Source organism: Artibeus jamaicensis, unplaced genomic scaffold (genome assembly GCF_021234435.1).
Source record: "Artibeus jamaicensis isolate MK-2021 breed Jamaican fruit bat unplaced genomic scaffold, CSHL_Jam_final scaffold_833, whole genome shotgun sequence".
NCBI classification, from domain to species: domain Eukaryota; kingdom Metazoa; phylum Chordata; class Mammalia; order Chiroptera; family Phyllostomidae; genus Artibeus; species Artibeus jamaicensis.
This window is the reverse complement of record NW_026522056.1, coordinates 21,006,033-21,018,912: the sequence shown is the minus strand read 5'-3', so window position 1 is coordinate 21,018,912 and position 12,880 is coordinate 21,006,033.

The window sequence follows — 12,880 nt, the reverse complement described above, 5'->3', positions numbered from 1 at the left end:
TCACAGGATTTCATGATCAGCATTTCAATTTATACTTTGCTTTTTCCTTTGGCGGTCTGGACTGACGAGGGTTCCTTGATCTCACCGATTCTCCTTACTCTCCTTCATTCTATATTTATTGATTTATTTTCACTCTTAAGAGCTCATTTCTCCTCCTAGTAGGAATTTTTGGCCATAAAAGCTAATCTGATATAGAAACTAAGAGGACCCCACTTGGGAGAGGAGAATTGTGATGGACCCCCAACATGCTTTCCCTAGCAGATGATCTATCCAAGCCCGTCATGGTAGTTCTGTGCTCCTTGTCACAAGCAGGTGGACCAGGTATAGCCAATGAGATGTTAGAGAAAGTTTGCTGGAAGCCTCTGGGAGAAGTTTTCTACCTCCTAGGGAGACCCGTGAGAGGCATATGTCTTCAGTGGACACGGTCAGGTTAGGGTACCACGCCGTGGGCTGCTACAGCCTTGCGGAGGGTGAAGCCTACAGCAGGGGAGGCAGGTCAGAGTCTCAATGAATGGAAGCAACTGTCTCTGAAAGCCGGCTGCGCTCAACACTCCTTTTTATGGGTGAGCCTAAGTTTCCAGTAGCCTAACTTGTTTCCTGAGCTCACACAGCCCAGGTGGCTCACTTCTACTACCTCTATGACTTTCTAAACAAACTTTCTCTTATCATTGGAAGAAGCAATAAAGGAAGATACATGTTATTTATGAGGTCTGGAAATTACAAATTGAGTTAGGTTAAGCACTCATTTTCTTCCCTGCGTAAAGAAGGACAGTGAATTCTGTAAAACCAGGTTTTCCGAGATCACCAGTACATTTTCCTCTGTGTGTATGGGTGTGATTTATCAGACATAAAATTATGGATTCAGTTGACTGTCTCACACAATTGGCTAATTTACATCATTGATTGAGGAGAGTTGCAATGAACCAACTGTTACCTTAACGACACAGGGCACTGCTGATTCATCCATCTGGTGGGTGACCGAGAGTTAATAACCTGAGCTTTTTTGCCACCACATTATTCAGTGATGTCATTTGGCAAATGTGCAACTGCAAATACAAAAACAACTACTGTTCAGTCATTATTGACAATAGTTAAACCACACTAGAGATAAACTTCGGCGTATTCAAAATTGTCTCAGTTAAGGCTTGTCATGCATATACACCATGCCGTGAGGAGAGCAGGGATGTCCATCTGGATTCTCTTATTCTTTCTAAATGATACATGTTGAATTGTACTCTGTAATGCAGCTGATTGTCGTAAATGTTGACTGTATCTCTATCCCTACTCCCTTTGTCATGTCAGATCCTGCTTTTCATCCATAAGCTTGTGGTCACATTTATTGTAAAATAACTGCTTCTGCCCCAGACATTGGTCTAGAGAGAATGAAGGGGAACCGCTTATCCTCAACTATGGAAAATAGGAAAATTGGATCCTTACCATACATGAGAGTAAAAATTTTCTCTTGATGAATTAAATAGGTAAAGAGGCTAATTGTTAAAATACTTAGAAGAAAATAATTTATTTGGTTCTATGGAAGAATGTACTATAAAAGACACAAAGTGTTCTCATTATGAAAGATTGATGCATTTAATTACATAAAAATTAAGAACCTCTATCTGTCAAAAGGCACCATTTTAAAAAGGGAAAAGGCAAGCCCCAGACTGGGAGGTGACTCATTTAACAAATACAATTAATAAACATTAATTTTTTTACTATAAAGAGTCCTACCAATCAATAAGAAAAAAGAATGAGGAAAGTTGAAATGATTCAAAAAAATATATAGATAAAAGCATTAAACTGTATTTTTAAAAATATTTTTATTTATTTTTAGAGAGGGGGAAGGGAGAGAGGGAGAGAAATATCAATGTGTGGTTGCCTCATGTGCACACCCTACTGGAGACCTGGCCCACAACCCAGGCATGTGCCCTGATTGGGAATCGAACTGGCAACCCTTTGGGTTTCAGGTCAGCCCTCAATCCATTAAACCACACCAGCCAGGGCTGTATTTTGGAGGAGGAAATATAAATGATAATTATGCACATAGTGTGTTAAAATTGTGCCCCCCCCCAAATATATATATATATCCATGTCCTAATCCCTGGAACTATAAATGTGAACCTTTGGGGAAAAGGGTCTTTACAGACATAATTAAGAATCTCAAAGTGAGATCCTTCTAGATTATCCAGGTGGCTCCTAAATTCAATCACAAGTGTCCTTGGGAGAGCCATTCAGATGAGAGGCACACAGGGCTACAGGGCCATATGAAGCCAAAGGCCTAGTGTGGAGTTATGCAGCCACAAGCCAAGCAATGCCTGGCACCAGCAGACAATGGGAGATGCCAAGAAGGACCCTTCCTGAGAGCTTTCAGAAGGACCATAGTTCTGCCAAGACCTTGATTTTGGACTTCTGGTTTCCAGAACTGGGAGAGAATATTACTTTTATTATTTCAAGCCACCCTGTGAGTGGTCATTTGTATGGCAGCCCTAAGAAAAAATACAGTGTGTAAGAAGAGACACTTTTCATTAGTTATTGCAGAAACGTAAGTTAAACCCTCAATGTAATAGCTTTGTACACATCGAATATTGGGAAGAATTAAGATGTCCGATCCTATCAGAGGTGGTGAATATACAGCTCAATGGGAACACTTTCCTGGCCCTGGTTGGATTGTAAATTGGTGCAACTACTTTGGAGAACAATTGGGTGTTACCTTATGAAAATGATTCTGCACATAGCCTATAACCCAGCAATCCTATCGCCGGGTTTAGTGCACCCAAGGGGGAACTCTAACGCATGTACGGCAGCAGATAGCTATTAAAAAAAAGTATAGCAGCTTCATTCATAATAACAAGAAACTGGGAAACACACAAATGTCCAGCAATAGGAGCGTGGATAAATAAATTGCAGCATCTTCACACTATGCAATTTACACAGGGACAGCAAATGCACAGTTATTATTCCACGTAGCAATATAAATAATTTTTAAAAATATAATGTGGCATGAGAAATAGACATTGTAGAAATTTGCTCAAAGTCCAGCAAAACTAAACAATATATTGCTTGGGGAAATACCCACAAGATACATACAAATTATTAACTTACAAATATTTTACCTGTTTTTTATAAATATATAACTATTAAAAACATTGAATATCAAACAAAAGTGAAGGAGAATGCTATAATAATCAGGGCCATATAGAGAGATCATGAATAACCTAAAGTTATCAGCGTGTCTGTTGAACACCCTTTTGACGCATATTTGAAGAAAGGGATGATAGCAAGACAGGCTATAACCTCAAATATAGAAATAAAAGGAAATAAAATAACCCTCTGCACATGTGTTGACATGAGAATAGCTGTTAGAGTGGGTAGTAGAGAAATGGGCCATAGATCAGAAGAAGGGAGATAGGACGGCCTAGATGAAAGTGTGATCCATCACAAAAAGCTTTCTCCGAGGTACTTAAAATTATGAGAGTCCTGCTTTGAGTAAAGATGAATTAGTGGGATGAAGCAGACAAGGCCACCAAGTGCTCCTGGAGAAAAAAAGTTTCAGTGTACCACAACAATACCTAGTGTACAGATGGATGTGACCTTGTAATGTGAGGTCTTGTGAGCTGTTTTAAACAAGTGTGTGTGGAGACGAGCAGAGTTCAGTTTTTCACTTGTGTTCTCAGGTCTTCAGTCCAAACCCCCAGGGCCTAACGAGATTTGCACGCTCGCCTGCTGGCTGTAGGAAATTATCCTACTTGAAGTATGCCATCTGTTTCCAGTAGGGACCCCAACTGATAAAAACAGGCCTATTAATTAACTCTCTTGAACTAGCTATTGGCAGTTCCGGGTGCAGGTACATATTTGCCTATTTTCCTTGCAAACAAAGGTGTCAGTGCAGTGATTCTCGTAGTATAATCTCAGACCAGCAGCACCAGCCTTTCCTGGGAACTTGTAAGAAATGCAAATCCAGGCTCTGCCCAGGGCCCACTGAATCCAAAACTCCAAGGGTGGGCTGACCCCCCAGATGATTCTGATGTGTGTTTGAATGTGAGAGCCATTAACATAGTGGAGGCCAATGAAGCTTGTGAGCCCTGAGAAAAAAGACACCTACTAAGAAGGTGACTAACTGGATTCAAATGTTTCAAAGAAGATCGGAGTCTAGCAGCCATTTCTGCACAGGGGCCTCTCCCACTCTCAAACTGTACTTCACAGAGAAGCCTGCACTGAATTGCCTGCCTGTACTATGCCTCTCTATGCTTCTGCCATCAGAGCCATTCAGTTATAAAGGAATTCCTGGAATCTTATTTCAACCAATAGGACTGGGGCTTTCCCCATCCAATCCGGCCTGCACAACTCCAACCAATCAGAGCAGCTTTATTTTGATCAATCAGGACAGTGCTTTTGCACGAATCAAACTGCAAGAATTTGGAGTCCTCAGCTGCATGAAGACCACCACTCAGGGACAAGGAGCAGGGACTTTTGTCCCTATAAGCCAGCTCCTTTCTGGCTCCAAAGTGCACTTCATCTTTCCACCAAAAACTGAAGATTGTGTCTCTCTAGCTGAGTTGAAACACTGAAGGCCTCTATTCAGAGCAGAGGGAAGCAGACCATGGAGCTGAGCAGAGCTGTTTAGCCAGAGAGGGGCCTGCTCCCCACCACGCAGGCCACCTTGCAGCTGCCTTGCAGCCTGGCTGTATCATAACTGAGCTGTTTTACACTAAAGTTTCCTTCTCCATCACACTCCAAACTGCAGATTCCTGTTGGTGTTGAATTGGCTCCAGTGAACACCATTTGACAAGCTAATAATAGTTAGACTGCTATTTTTTGCTAGTTTGTCTTTTAAATGAAAACTGTTTATCTTTAAGGCAAACAACATGATGCTTCCATATACAAACACATAGTAAAATGATTGCTATAGTCAAGCTAATTAATAAATCCATCTCCTCACATGATTACTCTTGCATGTGTGTGGTGAACTGACCACCTCCGGAAGTCAATTTTCTGAGCAGATTTCCAGTATACGACACAGTGTATTAACAAGTTATCACGCTGTATTTACATCAGAGCTCTAGAACTGGTTCATCCTGTGTAATGGAAACTTTGTACCTTTGATTCTCTCCCCAATTCCTGGTAACCATGGTTCTACTCTCTGCTTCTAGGATTTTTATTTTCCTAGATTCCACATATAAGTGAGATCATGTGGTGGTTTTTTTTCTGTGCCTGGCTTATTCCACTTCGAACAGTTCTCCAGGTTCATCTACATTGTTACAAGTGGCAGGATCTCCTTCTTTTTAAAGGCTGAATGACATTCCACTTTACACACACACACACACACACACACACATATATATTACCCACCCAATCCATGTCTTTTATTTAGCAGCCATAATTGCAAATAAAAGTTGATGGTGAAGTGATGGTATTAGAGACAGGCAACACACACACATTCTGAGTTCTTGTCCCATTTTCTGAAGTCGTGTTAGGAATGGCACGATCTGTGCCTGGATATATGGAATTCTCTGATACTATACAAATGGAAGAAGGTATGAGAACAGTTTAAAGGCTGGGAGGGAGCGTGGATTTTTCTATAGATGAAGTTAATGTGGGCTGAGTCTCAGGGGATCATTATACCATCTTGTCAAATAAGTGACTCAAAGGCTATTTCAACAATGTCCTACACAGATGGCTTTATTGGAGATTAATGAACTGAGGAAGTCTATTGAAGAGATTTGTGTTAATGGGATCATCATCTAATTCTAAAGCCCATACCCTCCCCAAAGTTGGTAGTGAGAGAGAGGAAAAAATAATAATTTCCACGTGTGGTAATTATTCTTGTTGTAGTAACAGGGTCTGTAAGTTCAAGTTCAAGAAAGAACTTGGTAGCCTACTGGAGAGATAGAATTTACTACGTTAATTTTGGGGATTGGTTATCCCAAACCTGACTTGGTGGTAGTAGGAAAAGAACTGCTTTTTATCTTCCAGCAGGATTTGCTTTTTACCTTCCAGCAGGATTTGACCATTTGAAGGGGGTGCTCCAGGGGATGCCATCCCCTCGCCCTGCCTTTCAGCACTTCTTGGGGAAGTGATCTGCCAGCATCAGTGGATGACAACCCTGGGCTTGGGAGAATGTTACAAGAGCTCAAGGAACCCTCTTCTAAAGTCCTGTACCTCTCAGGTAATGATCCCAGGAGATCCTTTACCATCTCAGGTAAAGATGATCCTGTGAAAAGCTGCAGTTTAGCCACGACCTCATAAATTACTGAGAGCATAATATTCCAAGACTGTGCTACTGTGGCTGAAAGGTACTTGCGGTTCTGCTGCCCACCTAGGCCCTCTAGACAAAAATTCCAGAGGCGAAGGTTTGGAGATAAAGGAGTCTCTATTCAAAAGCAGTTACTTAACCCTACCAAGTCACGCTTTAGTCACCTAAACCCATCAATTTAGGCTAAACTCTAATACCTATGTTCCACCTTTTCTCTATTAGTTTTTATTTTGTTTCTCTACGGTTAGTTTACAAACTGAAAACAACATAAGACACAAAAGCTACACAACTTTGGGAGAATGGCAGGCTTCTGCCTCAGAGCCCGTTCCCTTTAGAACGCCCAAAGGAGAATAACCCTGCCACCCTCTGCCAGGCCAGCCGGACCCTAGGCTGGGCCCGGAGTTCCTTCCTATCCAAAACACTGACCGTTGGGAAACGCAGACAACTGCAGCACAGTTACCCAGGCACCCCTGGGGAAGAAGAGCCTGAGAGACCCAGCTAGAGCTGGAGAGAGAGCCAACTGGGCAGCCAGAGTGCCAGCCCTCTTTTTATTTACATTGGCTCAGGAGACGGTCCACTCCTCAGCCAGTCCCGTCCTAGACTGCCCACAGTGGCCTTGCCAAACTCCTCCTACGGCCCCTGCCCCCACCCCCCACCTCCCACTCCATCTGAGTTATCTTAATCAGATCTCTGTATCCCTTCTACTGCCACTTGGTCAGTTCCCAGGAATTAAGGTCTCCTTGGGGTTCAATACTTAATGTCTACTGCACGGGGCATTGCGTCTATGCAGAGAGCCTGTCGAAACCTGCCATTGCTTAATTTTTAGTTTAATAAAACTAAATCACTATTTCTTCGTTTTTAACATTTCTTGATTTTTTTGGGGGGGGGGAAGCTTCCTTAATCATGTTCCTTAATGCCTCACTGAGGTAAAGTGCATCCTAATTAAACAGTCAGCCATAAAATACACTTACATGTGCGTCATTTGGCTTGGAATCCTGATAACATAGTGGTTGGATATGGAATGAAAGGTTCTGAAAATGAATTGAACGCTTTGACTATAGAAGCCTAAGTAACTGGCTTATCTCTGTTTGTTTTTTGGTTGTTCTTTTTTGAACTTGTCCATTCGTCATCTGTGGTCTGTTTATTTTTCACTGTGAAAAGGGAACACAGAGAATAAAGCTCTATACTATGAAATAAAGGAGGTATATATGTAAACACAGACATTCTAGTTCTGAGATGTCTTGTTTAAATGAAAATGTATATAATTTGTGCATGTATTTCGAACAGGTTTACCAATGGGGAAAATATTCTGGATTTCTTCTAGGTGCAAATACTTCCTGTGGAATAGTTATTTTTGAACAGTGCTTTTATTTTAGTGCGTGTTTTAAATATAGTAAATGATTCTGCTAAGGAGGCTAACTTTTTCGTAGACTTTAGCCATTCAAGTGGGTTCACTTCTGAAAATATTCAGGATGCACTAAATTCTTTCTCTGTTAAGTTTAATGTGTGGAAATGGGTGAAGAAGCAGATTTTGAATTCTACTCTGTAGGCAACTTCTATTTGGCATCGCATTTTTATTTTAAAACTTTATTCTGTAAAACTCGAGCAGTTCCATCACGAGCTATGTGGGAAGATTTCGAAGAGAAGCAGGAGTCTTAAAGTTACATCACAGACTTTAGACCATCGCTCATGCTGCCCCCCACAGGCCGAGTGCCCAGGACACTCGCCCCTGATCCTGGTGCTTCTGGAGAAGGAGCAAGGCCGCATCCGGGAGAGTGGACACAAATACTTGCTCTCTTCATCAAGCAGCTTCTTCATAACTAATTGTGGCACAGGGATCCTTGTCTTGGCAGGATGCACGAATTCACTTTGGGGCAAAATCACATAGCCTCGTGGAGAAAGCTGCTTCGAAATACCCACTTTAGAAAGTGGCGAATGTTTTATGCATTCTATGAAACTACCTCTGACCCTTGCTCGGGTACGTTTGTATTGCACTTTCCCATGCAAAGACTTCCTCTTCAACGCACCTACCCAGCCGCCGTTTGCAGAAACTTAATGAGAATGTTGTGCTGAAGTCTACAAGCCACACACTGGAAAGCACATGGGCTGCTGCTTGGGATGTGCCTCGAGTCACTTAACAGCCTGGAGCCTTAGTTTTCTTATCTAAAACTGTGCGTAATATTTACCCAATAGGTTATTAAAATTCCGTGTGTAAATACCTGACAAAGTCTGAAACATAGCAAGTCCTTAAATAGGTTTTAACTTTCTCCCCTTTTTGATATATTGGTTATCTATTAACTGTTGTAAAATGTATTCAAATTCTATTTACTTAACAGCCTAAAAGTCTGCTTTATATCTTTAAAAGGCATAGATTAGGAAATTGCTATAGAGGAAATTCGACCTCCTAGCATAAATACAACTCTACTGAGTTGAACTCTGATAAGCTCTCTTCCAAAGGTTTGGGTCTTTAAACTATCCGCTGCCCTGTTATCAGTGGTTCAGATAACGCCATTTGGATGCAAATTAGCCAGAAAGTCAACTCCAATACAAGTATTCATTTAGAGACCTATGTTGGGGTACTCTGATTTCAAGAACTTCCTCACAAGTTGGGATCACAGGAAGGTCAGTAGTAATAAAACAAAAACATAAATCAATGTAGAATCTTCCTATATATCAATAGCAATACGCTCAAATATCACATTAATTAGGGATATTTATAAATATGTCATTACATAGGGCGGCATGCATCTCTTGGTTTTTCTTCGTGTTTTACAGCTTCTGCAATCTGCCAATACTTAATGACCCTTTGCAGTATAAAAAGAACTCCATGGTTTAGTAAACATCTATTGCTTACCTCGAGGACGGTAAGGAGCACAGGTTCTCAGGTTCCTTATCTTGGGATGGTAATTACTGTTAATCCTTTGTTCCCCTGTGACTTGTCTTCTCCAGCTTTATCAGGCCTCAGAACCACTGAGAGCTGGCTGAATCGGAGGTTGCTGGAGTCCACCCACAGAGTTTCTGATTCAGCAGGTCAGGCCGTGGCCTGAGAATTTGCATTTCTAACAAGTTCACCCCTCCCACCCCATGGGGAAGACTTGGAAAGGGAACACATAATGCTCAGAAGCAGTAGAGACCCCACCCCCACGGTTTTCTCTTCCTTTTTTCCGCTCTCCCCAGCCTCAATCTTAGAACAGAGCTCCAGCCAAGCCACTGTCCCACTAAAATAAAAATGCATGTTTTGTCTTGTAAACCTCTGAGATTTGGGGGCTGTTTGTTATCCCAACACAAGCTGAAAAATGTATATCATCACCTCAGTGCATTGCAGTAATCCTTAAATAGTGACATTTGGAAATGATCTAAATCGCTATTAAAAATAATGAATAAATAAATTGTGGACTATTCGGGGAGGAATAAAATGTGGCAGTTCAGCCAAGAGAACAAAGGCCACATCTATCAAAATACAAATCTTAAAAACAATAATGAGGGTGAAAAACCCACTGAAGGAGCCCACATAGGATATAATACAATTTATATAAATTCTCAAAAATGCCAAGCACTATTCTATACTACTTATGGATATAGGCTACATGGTGAAGTTATTAAAATTTGAATAGAAGAATCCATTCTAAATCCAGAAAAGTGGTTAGATCCCAAAGGGATCTAGAATGAGACCCGTGAGGGGAGGAGAACAAAGAGCTTTTCTGTGCCTGTGAAGTTTGGTCCCTTAAACAAATAAGGACTAAATGCCATGATCTGACAAGGCCAGGTGATGGGTGCAGGGATGTACTGTTCTGCATCCTTTACAGATGCAGTGAGTCAGAGCACAACCAAACAATCTTTCAAAGGAAAGAGCTTTTGTATGTAACGTTTTATTGATAATTCATTAGGTCCTGAACCTCTAAAGGTACCTTCAGATACCTAAGTATCTGGCAGATGAGAGAGGCTGGGATTTCGAGATGCTCACAGATGAAAAAACAAAACAATAGAAATAAGAGGCTCAAAATATTTGTGGATCGGCCTTGGATGGGAAACTCAGACACACATATCAAGCCGTTAAGTGTCAATAATCACACTGTTCGATATTTCCTTTCTTGAATGTTGATTCACTTACTTGGTTGGAAAATCTAATTTGACTGGATTCAGGAGAAATATTTGGATAGGCTTTGAGAGATTTCATGTTAAAATTAGTCCATGATTTTTTTTAGGAGAAGATACAGACAGAGAATCACTGGGGTGTATGTGATTATTTCATAACTTCACCTACTTTCTTTCCTTACTTTCAGGAGGTAGGCAAGGGTATAAATTGCTTTCAAAACACTCTAGTATGTTAGAATAACCTAGAGTGCTTTTAAAGCGTCATGGTTAAGGGCTGGCTTGGCCATCTTGGGAGGGTCTGTAATAGCTGGGAGCAAAGAAGGTGGTCAGGCAAACCCAAGGAGACCTATAAACTGGGCCTGCTACATCCGGTCTACAGAGAACAGGATTATGGGGCATCTTGTGCCAGAAAGTAGAGGAGGCAACCAAACCTGGGTCTTGTCAGAAGGACTTGAGGGTCAACTTGCTAGCCAAAGCCACGATAATTTCAGGAGCAAAAAGAATAATGAATGCAAGGGATTACAACACATGGACTACAAATAAAATTTCATGAATTAATAGTGGCATTCTGAAAAATTATCATGTTTAGCAGAGGCAGAGGACTGGGGGAGGAGGAACAGTGAGAAGGTTGTCAAAAGAAACAACTCCCAGTTACAAGTACAGGAAGGCACAAAGACATACTGCGTGATGACTCTAGTTAACGCTGCCGTGATCCCCAAAGTTCTTATCACAAGGGAAAAATATTTTTGTAACTGGATGAGGTAATGATGCTCACTAAACTTATTGTGGTAGTCATTTTGTAATAGATGCATGTCCAGTTATTATACTGTATGCTTTAAACTTGTACAGAGTTGTATATCAATTGTATGACAATAAAATTGGAAATTAATGAACTTAAAGAATTTGGCGCTGTTTATTTTGAAACCTTTCCTAAAACAATGAATCTAGGCAGCGATAAGTGGAGGTTTTTAAAACCATTAGCTGAAAGGGGAAGGGGAAGCCTGACGGGACGGACAAAGCAAGCTGGCAGCAGCCGATCCCTGGCCAGACTCTTGAGTGAAAGCGGAACAGACAGCCAGACACTCAGGCCTCCTGCGCAGAATTCACGCCTCGAAAATGGAATCTGAACGGAAGCTTCTTGATCTGACCAGTTTGCAGGAAACATGAAGGAGTGAGGAACGTACCAACTGGTGCCATGGGGATGCCGCCTGCAAATTCAGAATAAGAAAACCCTAAAAGACAAAGTGACCCATTTTCCAACAAACAAATGGCAGAGAAACATTGAGAGCGGGCACAGGAAGATGGTGATTATTTAACGAGGCTTAGGAAACATGTCAACAAAAAACGTTTCTAGGGTCTTGTTTGGATTTTGATTCAAACAAACCAACTGTAAATTACAGTTAAAGGAAAACTTGGGAAAATTGAACACAAACTGGGTGTTAGATGATATTAAAGATTTGTTCCTAATTTTGTCCAGCGTAATGATGACGTTGTTATGACTTTTTAAAAAGTCCTTATCTCAGATATACATACTGAAGCATCTATGGAGGAAATGATATGATGACTGGGGTTTGCTACTTAAAATTGACAAATGGGCCAAAAATTGGGAAGAAATAGATGACAAATAATGGATAAAATGTTGCTAGTTTGTTAAAGTTAGGTGGGAATACAGGACATGGATTATATGGTTATATGTACCTTCACCTGTGTTTGAAAATATCTATAATAAAAGGTTTAAAGCATTAAAATTATTTACTTAAAGTAAATAAAAGTATCGTTTACTTTTATTATATTATTTAAATATAAATTATTTGAAATAAATACATAAAAATTATTTATTAAAAAATAAAACATTAAAACACATGAACAAGTTCTTTTTAAACAAACACCCCGTTGATGAATTAGCCGGCTTTGAGAATCTTTTTGATAAATAGGACCCTGGAATGAAGGTGAGGCAAGTGTGGGGAAGCCGAATAGTCCCCGACCACTTCTCTGCTCCCCTCGCCGCACTGTTCCCAGTTGCTTCCCAGTCCCCGGGCAGTGCTGTCGAAGTTGCTCATTGGATGATTCTCAAGGACTCTCCACCTCATCAGTGCAGAAGAGCTCAGGGTGCAAGAGAAGCTGTTTGATGTTGGGGCTAGTAGTCTAATTAAAATTCCTTCTCAGAAGGAAGAAAAAGTTTAATGAGTATTAATATCTAGCTTCTATGTCCATGAGAAGAGAACTTGTGGAAAAGCCATCTACGGTAACTAATCCGGAAAATAAATCAAATTAGTCACTGTGGAGGGCTTGAGTTACGATGCAAAATAAGATACATTTTTTTGATGAGTGACTTAGCTTGAGGGTAGAACTTTATGGTGTGTGTTGTGACACATGATTTACTATTAGTTGTTTCAAAGTTAGGTTAGCTCACACTCTAGTGTAATGCTATGGAAATAGTGCCACAATGGATGTCCTACGACCCAGGTTTTGATTTTGCATCTTCCATTGATGAGCTGTGTGACTTCCTGCAAGTTACCTACCCTCTCTGAGGCT